The sequence below is a fragment of the Rosa rugosa genome, chromosome 2 (genome assembly GCF_958449725.1).
Source record: "Rosa rugosa chromosome 2, drRosRugo1.1, whole genome shotgun sequence".
NCBI lineage: Eukaryota > Viridiplantae > Streptophyta > Magnoliopsida > Rosales > Rosaceae > Rosa > Rosa rugosa.
This window is the reverse complement of record NC_084821.1, coordinates 1,267,913-1,282,184: the sequence shown is the minus strand read 5'-3', so window position 1 is coordinate 1,282,184 and position 14,272 is coordinate 1,267,913. Positions and strand designations below refer to the sequence as shown.

General features: G+C 38.3%; 1 long non-coding RNA gene across 1 annotated transcript; it reads right to left on the bottom strand.

The window, feature by feature from the left end:
- Positions 1 to 3,056: 3,056 nt before the first annotated feature.
- LOC133731124 (uncharacterized) lies at positions 3,057 to 4,605 on the bottom strand. Its single transcript, XR_009856677.1, has 3 exons — positions 4,174 to 4,605; positions 3,916 to 4,059; positions 3,057 to 3,339 (listed from the first exon to the last, which is right to left on the bottom strand). It is a non-coding gene; the product is annotated as an uncharacterized LOC133731124 (long non-coding RNA).
- Positions 4,606 to 14,272: the final 9,667 nt, after the last annotated feature.

The window sequence follows — 14,272 nt, the reverse complement described above, 5'->3', positions numbered from 1 at the left end:
AACCCTAGCATTAGCCTCTCAATCTCTCATTTCGACTTTGCCTCCTCCCGACCCTCATCTCTCTCAACTCAACGAGTCAACGCCGACCTCTCCCCAGTTTCTCAGTTGATCGAAGACGCCTCAACTGAACGCCAATCGAAGACTGACGACGCCGACTGACGCTGACAACGCCGTCGCTAACAGTCTTCTCAGCTGTCATCTGATCTGAGGATGGAATCGGTATGGAGAGTTAGAGTTCGATTTCGATTTCGAATTGATTTTGAGTTCGATTTTGGGTTCAGCTTGTTTGGGAGCATCAGTTTCGGATTGATCTTACTTGGGTTCAATTTTGGGTTCAGCTTGTTTCGATTTGATCTTAAGTTTCTTACTTGCTTCTTCAGCTCGATTTTGGGTTTAGCACTTCAGCTTGTTTCGAAATGAGCATGAGAGCATGGTTTTGTTATCAGTGCTAATGAGGATGAGAGTCCAGTTTCTTACTTACTAATGCTAATGATTGTTTGGTACTTTGTGGTTTGATTGGGAATGTTTCGATTTACAAGTCTCAAATCATTATTGAGATGCTCTGTTGTTTCTGTTTGTATCTGATTCTTTACTGATGCTAATGATTGTTTGAGAATTGTGGTTTGATTGCTAAATTATCATGCTAATTCTGTTTTTTATTTTACTGTCAGGGAAGTGGAGCATCGCAAACTCCCAATGCGACACCAACTGGTCAAGCACCAGAACAACACCAACTGTTACAAGTGAAGCTGCTGCACCGCTTGTCGACTTTGGTTGAAAAATATGTGAAAAATAGAAAGCTGAATACAACCGAAACCGATCCGCACCGCACCGCAAAACGGTGTAACCGAAGTAAGCGGTGTAGGTTTTTAAAATGCGGTTGCGGTTTCAAATATAGCACAACCGAATGAAGCGGTTTGGTTGCGGTTTTGGCCTAACACCAATCCTCACCGAACCGCGCCCACCCTTATATTTGAGTGGCGTATTGGAGAGGAATAGAAATAAGTTACATCAATGAATAGAAGCACATGTTTGGCTTCGTCAAAAACCTTCGCTTCCAAATAATAAGCACTCTTTGACTAAGGAAAAAAGAGTATCTCAATCTGTACCAGAAAACCCATAATTCCCATGCAAGAGTAAAGTTTAAGTATAACTCGATCATAGTGTGACTTGCTAGCGCTTATGTGCCACCCTACTACAGCTGCGGGGCACATACCTACAAGAAATAATTTTAAAATGAGCAGGCTGTTGAACATGCATACTCTCCTAGGCTCCTTTGATGGATCTCTTCGACAAAGCATGGGGATCTAGTTTTTGTGAGAAAACCACAAACTACATATTGAGAAAGATGGCAAATAAATTGGGAACAACATCAGTGTGTGGTGAGAAGTAGCAACTAATTTCCACATTGGGGAACTTATCAATTTGGTGTTATAGTTGGTAATAAAGCCACGGGTGGGTAACTCAGCTAACTACCATAACTCAATAAGGTAAGACAGATAAGGGAAACTGCAACAATGAAGTGGTACATGGGGTGTTAAACTCATTTTGGCACTTCCTTTAAGCACTATTCATATAGCACACATTCTCATCTCCAATAATGAAGTGCTATATAGAGGTTCTATTTTTATTGTATATTGTTATTTAAAAATAATGAATATAACATATTTAAATATTTTATTAATAATATGCTAATTTATTAAATTAAGAAAAAATTAAATTTTTTTATCCAAATATATCCTCATCTCTCACAAATTTGGCATATCCTCTAGCACCGAGGCTCAACTCTTCATCAAAAGCATTGTTGGAGAGCCCAAGTGCTATTTGGATCTAGGGTTAATTACATATAAGTGCATCTTTGAATGTTTTTTTAGCCATAAGGCCACCAACTAGTTTTTTTCCCTCATAAGGCCACTAGATTAAAAAAGATGTTATATTTTGGATATTAAAAACCAACATATTTACATAAATGCCACTAGAGTAAAAAGTCAACAATTATTCTCTCTCTCCTCTCCGGCAAGGTCTCCGGCCAACTTCGGCGGGTCTCCGGTCGACCTCCGGCCAACTCCGGCAAGTCTCCGGCCGACCTCCGGCGACCACAAAAGCTACTGTACATACTACCAGATAAGTTCACTAGGTTTAGCAGTCAGCTGGGGCCCCGTAGGGAGGACCTAGGTACCACACCACGGACCTGGTTCACATCCCACCAGGATGGTTTGCATCATGGACGGCACCCTGGGCACAGAAAGGTCCGGACCTGATCAGCACAACGCATCCAAATACACCAGAAGGGTGATATTAGCTGCAAGGGAGCAACATGCGTCCCACATCGAAGATAGGGGAAACCCCTTCCCTTTGCTCTAGTATTTAAGCATCAACACAACCACCTTTTACGGGTAATAACTCCTTTATCCACTATTTACTTGATCTACTTATATATTAGTTTCTCACTCAGGCATCAGAGAGGCATAAACCGTCCGGTACAGTTTATCCCTCTAACGCTGTGTTCTTGGTTCAGGATAGAGGAGTTGGATCGATACCCCAGGCGGTATAGCATTCTGTGTGAAGTACCCGGAGAAAGCCACCAGAAACAGCTACTGTCACTAACACCAAAAGCTACTGTCACTAGCAACAAAAGCTACTATTACCAACAAAATTTACTGTCACTAGCAACAAAAGTTACTCCGGTGAGATTTCCCGCGATGTCACAAAAGCTACTGTCACCAACAAAAGCTACACTCTCCAAAACCAAAAACTACTGTCACCAACACCTAAAGCTACGCTCACCAGCAATAAATGCTACCGTCACCAACACCAGAAAGCTACACTCACCAGTAAGAAAATCTACTCTCGCATCACCAAAACTTACTCTCATCAACGCCAAAAGCAATAATCAAGTAGAACAAAAGCTACTTTCAGAGACTGAGAAAGCTATTCTCAGATACTAAGAAAACTACGACAATATAAAGGATACAACAAAAATAAAATGCTACTGGAATCAAGAAAAGAAAACATATCAATGTTACAAAATGTATGCAGGGTTCAACATGCAATAATGTAACTATATAAAAAGCTACTTCCATACTTGTAAAAAGCCACTACTATAGTTGTGAAAATCTATTACAATAGTTGTATAAAGCTATTGTCAATGTTGTAATGCTACTGCCATTTTTCAATGGTGACGCTCTAGATCCATATGCATCATTTGCCACCTTCAGCACGAGCCTTCATTTCAAAAAAATTTAGTTGGCCGAATGATCTCTTGGTCAATATAGGCTTCAATATCCAAATTCACATGATTTTCAAAATCTACTACTACAAATGCAAAGGGAAAGAACTCTGCAAGAACAAAGATACAACAAAATATTAGTATTTGAAATAAAAACTAAAAACAACAATGTATCGCTGCGCCGCAAACGTGGCACTCTTTATCAACTAGATAAAATAAAAAATAATAATAAGCAATCTAAAAAGCTACTGTCATAAATACAGAATGTTACTATAACATACATACAAAGCTACTGGATCAGTAGTAAAAAGCTACTAACACAGATACAGAAGGCTACTATAAAACATGTATAAAGCTACTAGACCATTAATAAAAAGCTACTAACATAGGTATATAAAGCTACTATAACACGTACAAAACTACTGGATCAGTAATAAAAAAACTACTAACATAGGTACTGCAATTTCAAGCTACTGGACCATCAATCAATACGTACTGCAATTTCAAGCATTTAACAACTTCTAACACCATAAACAACATCAGGTTCATAGCCCAGGGAATTCAATTCCTTCAAATCAATTACCAAAAATCACAAACAACTCAAATCCTCAAGAAAAAGAATTAGCCAAATCATACGGTCAACAATAAAAATCTAAGGCGACGAAACTAACTTTGCAGAAAATTACCTGGAGTGAGCGGTTGCCGGAAAGCGTCTTGGTCGGTGTTTCGGAGAGGAAAATCGTTGTGAAAGGTTAAGCGGGGACGGCGGCGGTGGAGGCATGAGACGCGTCGGAGCTGTTGCTATAGAGATACAGTCGCCAAACGGCGCCCTGCGCCGGAGATTCAATTTCAGTCGGCCAACGCGATCCAGTTTTTCCATGACAACAAAATTCACAATTCCAAGAAGAAGAAAAAATCGAAACAACAATTAGGATAGTGATTACCTTCATGAGAATCAGGTGGCTTGAAAATCAGGAGGCTTGAAGGAGTTGACACCAAACTGAGCCCTAGACGACGTCGTCGATGCCTGGTCTGCCTTGCCTTGCCTCGCTGTGCACCTTCATCATCGTCGCGATCCTCCTCTCACCTTTCCGATCAAAATCATCAAGCAGCGATCAGACGGCCGCCGACGAGCTGCCTGCTCCTCTCTCATCTGCCTGCTCCTCTCTCATTTTCATTCGATCTATAATTTTTTGATCAGTTTCATTTTCTGGAAATTAAAGGTGACGATTGTGGTGCAAGATCCGATAGCGCCGTGCCGGTGTTCGCTGAAATCGGAAGCGGAGACAAAGACGTGAAGATCTGTTATCGACGGGAGAGAGAGAAAGGAAGGGGGGAGGAGAGAGAGAGAGAGATAGTTCTGTGATCGATGTTAGGCTGATGGAATTGGGCTTCTTAGGTAGAAGGGTAATATTGTCACAGACGAAATAATCTGTGGATGGAAGTGGCCTTATTTGTACAAAAAGAATTTGGTGGCTTTAAGGCTAATTAAAGTTTCAAACAGACACTTGTATGTAATTTTCTATTGGATCTAACACACCACAACCCACCCCCCCCCCCCCCTCTCTCTCTCGTATTGTTGGAGTTGCCTTAAGTGGCGCCTTAAGAAGTGATTGGAATTAATGAACGATATCCTCATCATGTTTCAAAGTCCTCACGAATTCACACAATACTGATATCCTCAGATTCCAAAACTTAACTATTAAACGTGACATATTTTATCTCAAAAGGGCTCCATAAAATAAGAAACTAATTAGGGAGTGAAATTCACACTTCTCATTTTATAATCCACACTCCACGTTTCCTTTTTTAGTATATTAAGTTTTGTCTTTTTGTAGTGTGGATTGTAACATGTGATATTAAGATATTAAAAAAGGAAACATGGAGTGTGTATTGTAAAAGGGTTGTGTTATATTGACAAACATTTTTTCTCTATTTACACACCCCCTCTAATTTTCTATTACTTATATTCAAGTTTTTTTACAAATTACCTTAATTACCCTCCCTTGTAATTATGTTTCTTCGATCTTTTTTCTTTAATTTTGTCTATTCGGTAAGTCAATCATCCGATGCAACCTGAGGAGTTCCTAGATGGAGATAGCGCCTCTCCGCCATGTGTCGTCTCGCCAGCCCCCTTCAAAACCTCACCACCCGTATAAGAAAAAGCGAAAGGTCAAAACCAGTAGATAGAAGCAAACAAAGCCACATAAAAAAAAGTTTTTAAATTTCAATTGGGTGGTGAATCAATGACTAACCCAAAGGTTTGGAATCCCCGAGGTCCCAAAATTTATTGTCATCATCATTTAAATTCATGACCTTGATTTCTATGTCATCAATGTGGCATTGTTTTCCATAGTAAGGAGGTTTGCAAGTGGATGATCTATTCCTTCATTATGGTGTGGGCTCGTTAGCCATGGCGGTTAATAGGAAGGCGTGCGAGTCCTTCTCGAAGAACTTGATTGATGAGTTGCAGAGATAGGGGTGTATGAAGCAGACGGGAGTGAGCTTGAGTTACATGATGGACCCAAGGTCCGAGTCCATATTGAGGATGAGAGATAGAATGATGATGAGAAAAAATGGTAAGGATGGTTAATTTGCCAAATAGAAAAAAAGAAAAAAAAAACATAATTGCAAGGGAGGGTAATTATGATAATTTCTATAAAAAAATTGAATTAAAGTAATAAAAATATAAATGAAGTGTGTGAGTAGAGAAAATGGGTGTGTCAATAACACCACGTACCCTTGTAAAATGGGGAGTGTGAATTTCACTCCCCAACTAATTAATCAAAGCTAATAACGGGAGATTCAAAACCAAAAGCTAAAACCCTAGATTAGCAGTAAGCGGTGCATGTGCAACACGTTTTCTTCATGATCAATTCTCCGTCTGGAGGCGCGTCCTCGGGATGTCGTCGCTGGATGGGGTTATTCAGGGGGCGTAACCCGATGAGGCCTCTCAACTTGGACAAGGGTGTGGTATGGTAGGACTCTTTTGATCCATATCGGATCCGATTATGTTCGTGGGAGTCAAGAAGGACAACAGCACAGTCTGCTTTGGCTGGGACAATGACGGTGGTACGTTGGCGGGGTCGCCAGTAGATTGTTTCAACACCGGCAGTGACTTCGAAGTTTGTCAAAGATTTTGGGGGTGTGGCAACGGTGTAGCGAAGCTGGTGTTCGATCTTCGAATGTGGTTGGGCTATGGGTTCTGGGCCATGTCTTTGGGCTAGATTAATTGGCCTAATTGGACTGGGTCTCTCATTGTTTTCAAGCTGTTTTTTTTATTGATAAAAGAGCTTATTTTCAATAAGTCTACCAATTTATGCCAAGAGTGGGCTTCGTCCCGGTCTATGGTTGTTGTATGCATTGTTTGCTCTAATAAAGTGGCGAACTATTTGTTTTGTCATATGGTCATCTCATTTAGTTTATTTATCTCATCTATTGTAGGTATAAGAAAAAGAATTTCTAAAATAAAAAAATATATATCTCTTTTAATTTCTAGACTTGTGTTATCTGTAGGCTCCTCATGAATGGAGACTCCAATTGAATCACTATGGTACATTATGAGCCCAATATTATTTGGTCTAGAGGCATCAGTGCTTATTTTGTAAGTGTGAGGTCATGAGTTTGACTAACAAACTAATTTTTAACTTTCTCAATTGTTTATTAACGTTTTTACTTTAAGAAAAAAAAAAATCCTCTCCCCAACCGTTTCCGGTTAAGAAGCCTAGTTCTACAAATTAAAGTACGTACAATAGGATAAAAGGGAACTACAAATTTTGTGTAATTTCATTAGACTAGTACACGTCATATATGTAATTATCGGCCTTTCAAACCACCTTAGCATAGTGAGATGTTTGGCGGTACTATGGAGAGATTGGTACTGAATGTCCTCCAATGATCCCTGCAAAGTAACAAAAAGGGACAAGCTAGGTGTGGTATTAGTTTAGTGAATTTAACACTTGCACCACTTTAGTTTAAACCCTAAAAATGAGAATGGAATCGCTTCAACCAACTAGTTATCTGATACACTTTTTCTGGAAAAGTGGAAAACAAAATGAAATTGCACTTACATATATCAACTGAATTGTTATGGGTGAGATAGGAACCAATAATTGAAGGAAAAACAATTACCACCAATGGGGGTGCCAGGGTTTTTACTTAAGGCGGCCATATCGTTGCGATTACACATAGTAATGCCCTCCCGACGAGGGCGACAATGAATAGAAATCCGGTTTGAGGAAGGAGGATCTGACAGACCAAGTGAGTTGCGTTGAGCTTGGTTGGATGCGTATGCATGAAGAATATTATTAGTAGATATAAAGGAAGAGAAGAAGATCAGGAAGAGACAGAAGCTGCCATGAGCCATCACCATGTCTCCTTTAAGTTTAGAATGATTTCTCAACTAGTATCGCAGGCTATTTATGTATTCACATATAATGGAGGATAAGTTAAATAAGGATTTGAAGCATTTAAGTGCTAGGACGAACATAGTCTTGAGTCATCCACCGATCTCTTGCATGCCCGAGTTACAGATTATGATGATTTGGTCTCCAAACCTCATGGTCATGGTAATGGTCTCATTGTTGGTAATTATTTTGAGGAGGCTGGGAATTTATCTTCGATCAGTTTTCTGTTTGTTTCTCTATAAGTGATTCAGAGCAGTATTTTATTGTATATGAACTACCTGTTGGTGTAGTACACCTTCTGGTTTGTTCTAGCTTTGCTCTAGCTTCAAGCCGTTTGTGGCTTGTGTCTGCTCCCAATCTGGATGCCATTCTAAACGATTGTAATTGTTAAAAGTTTCAATGAACTCACTTTTCAAAAAAAAAAAAAAGAAGCAATAATATATCTCTGCAGTCCAAATTAAATTAATCCAATTAAGACCACATAATTGACGTGCATGCGTACCACTGCACGACGAGCAACTCCATAACCCAAACTGACCAGCATTATATCTTTCGTATTAGTAAAGAGAGATTATGACCATCGAACCAATTAAACGAAAATGAAGTATTATGACAATTTGTATATGATAGGAGGGTAATTGTACATTATTTATAACAAATTCCTTTATATTTTTATAGTTAGTTCTTGATATTTTCTAGTTATTTATTTATTTTATATGTTTTGTAGGTATTTTAGAGCAAAGGAGAAGAAAAGAAGTAAAAAAGGGATTGAAAGACAAAATCAGCAAATCTGCCTGTGCAGATCAGTCAACTTCGACAGAGCACTGAGAGTAGCTCAGGATGAACCAGATAATGATCTTTATATTGATAGAAAGCCTCGGATGTCTGCGGTTCATGAATATCATTTTTTAAGAAGAAGTTATGACCGATTTAGTATAAGAAGGTCAGGCTGCACGCGAATCTGAGTCCAAATAAGGAAAGGTTGTCTCCTAGAGCTATAAGGGAAGAAGAATTAAAAGTCCTTGTTTAATTAGAGATCAAATTCCTTAATTCTTGGAGGATAATAAGTCTTGAAGCATTATAAAAAGGGGTCTAGGGCATAATTGTAGACATCTTTGGACGCACAACATCAGTCCATTGCCGCCATCCTCTCCTCCCTCTCTTTTCTTGTTTTATTTTATTTCTTTTATGTCTTGCTAATAGTTTTTCATAGTTAATTAGGGGTTGCTTTCAGCCCTAGACATGATGTAATTTATGATATTGGTGTTTATTAATATGTTTCTTGAATTTTGGTTGTTTATTGGTTCATTGGTTTATCATTAATTAACCTTGTATGTTTGTTAGTGGTGGCCAACATTAGTAAGCATGCTAGGTTATATTGCTATGAGTGTGTGTATGATCATCCATGTCTATATGCATTCTAGAGTAGCGATTGAATGACTTGAGACCCATTCTTATGAACTAATATCTAGGTAGATTAGGACAACATCAGTACCAAAATTGCTAGCCTTATTCATATTAATCTTTTTTACCTTAATGACTTCTAGGTGAGAGTTGTGCGAGAACATCACTCTAGGTTCCATTATAGAAGCTAAGTTAAGTTGAAGACATCATTCTCTTAACATACCAAATAAGAAAGATTGATAGGTTGAGATCAACACATCATTGGCTTAGCTTGGGTAAGGATATCCGAATGAATTGAAACAAGTTGGTAAACATATCATAGGTGTAATCATTGTCTAGTGGCGAGAAGTAGTTCCTAGCTAGCCTTTTATCATTGATTTTAAAACCCTAAAATAGAAACCCAAAAACAGTTATTTTATTTTGGACAAAATACTGTTTACTCCCTATACTTATAGGGAGTCGACGTTTCAGTCCCTGACATTTCAATTTCACCTAAAAACTCCCTATACTCTCCAATTTCACCAAATTGGTCCTTGCCGTTAATTTTCCGTCAAAAGCTCTGTTATCTTGCTGACGTGGCATTCCGTACACGATCAAAATGTCTATTTTACCCTCATAGACTTTTTTTTTTCTCTCTGTTTTTTTTTTCTTTTCTCTCTTTTTCTTTTTACTTCTTCTTGGCCTTTCTCTGTCTCCAGATCTTTTTCTCTCTCTTCAGTGTCCTCGAACTCCTTCCACCCCTCGCAGACTCAGACCCATCCGGCGGCGGAGGCAGGACTCTCAAGAAGGCGGCGAAGGCGAAGTCGTGGTTTCTGGCGATGAAGACGTCTTTCTAACGTGGGTATCTGGAGGGGAGAGCGACGAAGAAGTCAAGGACTTCGTTGGTGTCTGGGCCGCGACCGCAGTAGTTGCCAAGGAAGATGACGAGGGCGGTGGTGAAGTCTGAAGAAGGAATGGAGATTTCGAGATTGGACCAGAGATTTTGGAGCTTGGTGTGGAAGCCGTGGACGTCATCGATGCAACAGACTAGTCTGGGTTTTGGGTTTGACATGGTTGGAAGGTGAGATTTGGTTAAATGAAAGTGGAAAGTTCCTTGGGGGCTGAACTGTGATTCTCGTTGAAAACGACTTTCCCATTCAGTTGATGCCAAAATCGATCTGTCTCTTACTCTATCATGAATTTCTGGGTTTTCAATTGAAGTCTCGAGCTCGTGGTCAACTGGTCTTGCTCTTGGTTCGATTAAGAAATCTTCAAGCTTGGTAAGTAAGTTGTTGCCTTTCTCTTGGTTCAAATAATGAATGTATGAATTTCAGTTGCTGCCTTGATCAAATTGTATGATTGAGCTGTTGACAAGTTGGATAATTGGCTGTTATGAGTGTTTTCCCGTTTCCCGTTTTCCCGAGCTTTTTGGATGTTAGTTTAAGGATGAGATTATTGAAATGGTGATTGATAAGTAGAATGGTTTCTCATTTTTGCCAGGAGAAGTCAGCAAGGATTTCAGAGAGGGCTGCAGAGCTATACTGTCGGACAAGGATAGGAACCCAAAGTGGGAGGCTTCTAAAATCTGAATTGGAGCTCATCAATGATCATATGGTTGAGCAGTACTTCTCTAAGTTGGATGATGAAGAATGTTAAAGCTCCCTGCAAGATTCAAAAAATAAACAGAGGAGAGAGAGCTGGAAGAAGAAGAGGCAAAAAGAGAAGGGGAAAAAAAAACAGAGAGAAAAAAAAAAGGAAAAAAAAAAGTCTATGAGGGTAAAATAGATATTTTGGTCGTGACGAAATGCCACGTCAGCAATATAATGGAGCTTTTGACGGAAAATTAACGACAAGGACCAATTGAGTGAAATTGGAGAGTATAGGGAGTTTTTAGGTGAAATTGAAATGTCAGGGACTGAAACGTCGACTCCCTATAAGTATAGTGAGTAAACAGTATTTTGTCCTTTTATTTTCGTCACCTTTCTGTTTTTCGTTTTCTTTTATTTATTTGACATACCAAATAAACCCCAAAAATTGTGAAACTTTGTCAGCCTTTATTTTAGTGTGTCTAGGTAGTCTCTGTAAATTTTCATTGCATTTAGAGTAGTTTGGAGTTGTCTGCTAGTCAGTTCTTTTGGATTGGATAGATAAGGTTTTTAGTTTTAAATCGAGTCATAGATTATTGATTTAGATACAATCCTCTGCGGGAGACCCTACTTTCTTATACTACGATTGACTAACAAGTGTGATTGCAGAGTTAAATTATTATGCCTGTTTTAGGTGTATCGTGTACGTTAAATAGCAGAATAGCTAGTATGGTCTATGTGACTCGCTATCAATCAGTGCATTTGAATGCCTTATTGAGGAGGAATGGAAGCATAGGTTTGGCTTCGTCAAAAACTTTGACTGTCCCAATAAACACTCTTTAACTTGGGGAAAAAGAGTATCTAAATCTTTACCAGAAAAACCATTTGGTGTAATTGAAAGTCCAAAACTGAAAACTAATACAATTGCATATAAACACAAACACATGTATTGCGCTCACATACACAGATGCATATATAATTATAGAGAAATAATTATGCAGATCTTTAGAACAAGATGTATACCTGCTGGAACTGATGAAGCCATCTTAAATACAGATCTTCTGTACTTCTCTTTGTTTGCTATCTATCTATGGGGCAAGAACTGAATAGCTCTTGTCAAAGAGGGTACAGGGACCTAGTATTTATAGTGAAAACATCCTAATACAATGCCCTCCCATAAAGGATAATTGTAATCACAATAATGTCTGTAATCACTATGAAATATGTATTCCGACATCTTAGTGCTTGATTCAAGCTATTTAGGTTTCCCAATATATTCATTTGATTCATATAATAAATATATTTAACAGGGAATATGAATTACTTAATATCTCTAATTACTTGCTCTATTAGTAACAGTAATTGTTGTGCTAAATATAAGCTTGTAATTGTTCAATATCAACTTACAATCTCCCACTTGAACATTTATAAGTTTATACAACAAGAGTACTGTAGTTCTAGACATAGTAATTAATCCAAAGTGTGCACCTGAGATAAAAATATTCAAGTACCTAATCAAATCTCTGTCAATCCATAATCATGATGAAGAACTGCAGAAAAGGTTGCACTTAAAAGCACAGCTACTCCACAATCACATATCATCACAACCATAAACTACATGAGACACAAAGATGTCACTTAATATATACCATGCAGGTTTAATGAATCTTCTAAATGCATTTGTATATGGTCCTCTAAATGGTTCCATATGCCTGAACCTCAACACATAATTGCATCAGCAACTATTCCGAATGTGTTATCCAGCTCAAGTCTGGAATGAAACTAAAATGATTCAAAATAACTCATAAACTGAAGTTGTATACAATTATGAAATAGTTATTTGAAAGAATCACAAGAATAAAACAAGTACTGCAGTAACAAAAATCACGCAATTGGATCCAGTAAAAGAAAATTTTTATTGTACATAAATTCATAAGATTCACAACTCAATGAGATCTCAAAAATACAACCAAAAGAAAATTCTGCAACTTAATGGAATAAAATTTCCAGCTTTACTATATGAACACTAACTCCCACTAAAACTAGCAATCAAACTCCCACAAAACTCAAGTATCTATAGTAGGCAGAATGCCTATGTTTTCAGTGTGATTTTCAAAAGCTGCAATGGTTAATGGCTTAGTGAAAGGGTCTGCTAATTGGTTCAAAGTGTTGATTTTGGCAATAATCAACTCATTATGCTTTACTCTCTCTCGGACACTATAATACTTCAAGTCAATGTGCTTGGAGTTGGTGGATCTCTGGTTATTCTTTGTGAAATAAACTGCTGCAGAGTTGTCACAATGAACCTTCAAGGGTCTTGAAATGATGCTATCAACTAGTTTAGTCTGTGCAAGAAAATTCTTCAGCCATAGTCCCTGACATGTAGCCTCATAAATAGCAATAAATTCTGCCATCATAGTAGAGGTTGCTATTTGTGTTTGCTTTACACTCTTCCAAGCTATAGCACCCCCAGCTAACATAAAGACATAGCCTGATGTCGATTTTCCTGAAGCTGGAAAATGTCCTGCAAAATCTACATCAGAATAACCTTCCACTTCAAGATCTTTGACTCTTCTATACACCAAACTATAACCCTTGGTTTTCTGAAGATATCTTAACACCTTCTTTCCAGCAATCCAGTGTTCATGTCCTACATTTGACTGAAATCTTGCCAACATACCCACTGCATAGGTTAAATCAGGCCTAGTGCACACTTGTGCATACATTAGGCTTCCCACCAATCTGGAATAAGGTTTGGTTTTCATGTCTTCCTTCTCTAACTCATTCTTAGGACACTGATTTTTGTTCAACTTGTCACCTTTTGACATAGGTGCAGCTCCAGGTGAACAAGTATGCATTTCAAATCTCTTCAACACTATTGAAATGTAGGCTTGCTGAGATAAACCTAAAAGATGTTTAGATCTATCCCTGGTAATTTCAATCCCCAGAACATATGAAGCATCTCCCAAATCCTTCATGTCAAAATTTTCAGAAAGAAAATACTTTGTTTGCTGCAATAACCCTTTATCAGTGCTTGCTAACAGAATATCATCAACATATAAGACCAGAAAAATAAAATTTCTGCCGCTGATTTTCATGTACACACATTCATCAACAAGATTTTCAACAAAGCCAAAAGAAGTAACTACTGCATCAAATTTTAGGTACCACTGCCTTGATGCCTGCTTCAATCCATAAATGGATTTATTCAATCTGCACACTAAGTGTTCCTTTCCAGGCTCTATGAAACCTACTGGTTGTTTCATATAAATCTCCTCATCCAAATCTCCGTTGAGGAATGCAGTTTTGACATCCATTTGATGTAATTCCATATCATAATGAGCTACTAGAGCCATTATGATTCGGAGTGCATCTTTGGTAGATACTGGTGAAAAGGTTTCATTAAAATCTATTCCTTCTTGTTGTGTGAACCCTTTCGCCACTAGTCTAGCTTTAAATCTCTCCACTGATCCATCAGCACACCTTTTAGTTTTGAAAACCCACTTGCAACCAATCGGTTTATGACTCCCAGTAGGCTCAACCAACTCCCAAACATGTTATCATACATGGACTGCAGCTCTGCTTCCATTGCCTCTGTCCACTTTAAGCTTTGATCACTATTAATGGCTTGACTAAAGTTTTCCGGATCATTATCTTCTCCCCAATCA